At 40.1% G+C, this 252-nt stretch overlaps 1 protein-coding gene across 1 annotated transcript in view; it reads right to left on the bottom strand.

Moving 5' to 3' along the window:
* Nucleotides 1-252, bottom strand: part of LOC107589135 (ectonucleotide pyrophosphatase/phosphodiesterase family member 6-like) — a 21,141-nt gene that overhangs the window by 2,350 nt on the left and 18,539 nt on the right. The gene's annotated exons all lie outside the window — the stretch shown is intronic.

Here is a 252-nt window from a genome sequence, read left to right as displayed (position 1 = left end):
ATGTTGGAATTAGACTGATGCCTTGGTGTTTTATCCTCTGAGTATGTTTTTGTAGTCAGCTAATGACGCATCACTGAGATAATCGGTGTTATATCAGACAAGCACACAAGAGGAAGACTGTTGTTTTTGGGCTTTATATGCAAGACTGAATCATGACTGAAGCGATTCCTGTCAGCGCTCTTATTGGGAATGTACAAAGCAACATATTAAATAGATCACAAGGACATGTGGGGAAATTTCCACACCCTGCTA

The sequence above is a fragment of the Sinocyclocheilus grahami genome, unplaced genomic scaffold (assembly GCF_001515645.1).
Source record: "Sinocyclocheilus grahami isolate Dianchi unplaced genomic scaffold, SAMN03320097.WGS_v1.1 scaffold112.1, whole genome shotgun sequence".
In the NCBI taxonomy this organism is placed as follows: Eukaryota; Metazoa; Chordata; class Actinopteri; order Cypriniformes; family Cyprinidae; genus Sinocyclocheilus; species Sinocyclocheilus grahami.
The sequence above is the reverse complement of the archived record's forward strand: the minus strand, read 5'-3'. Positions and strand labels throughout refer to the sequence as shown.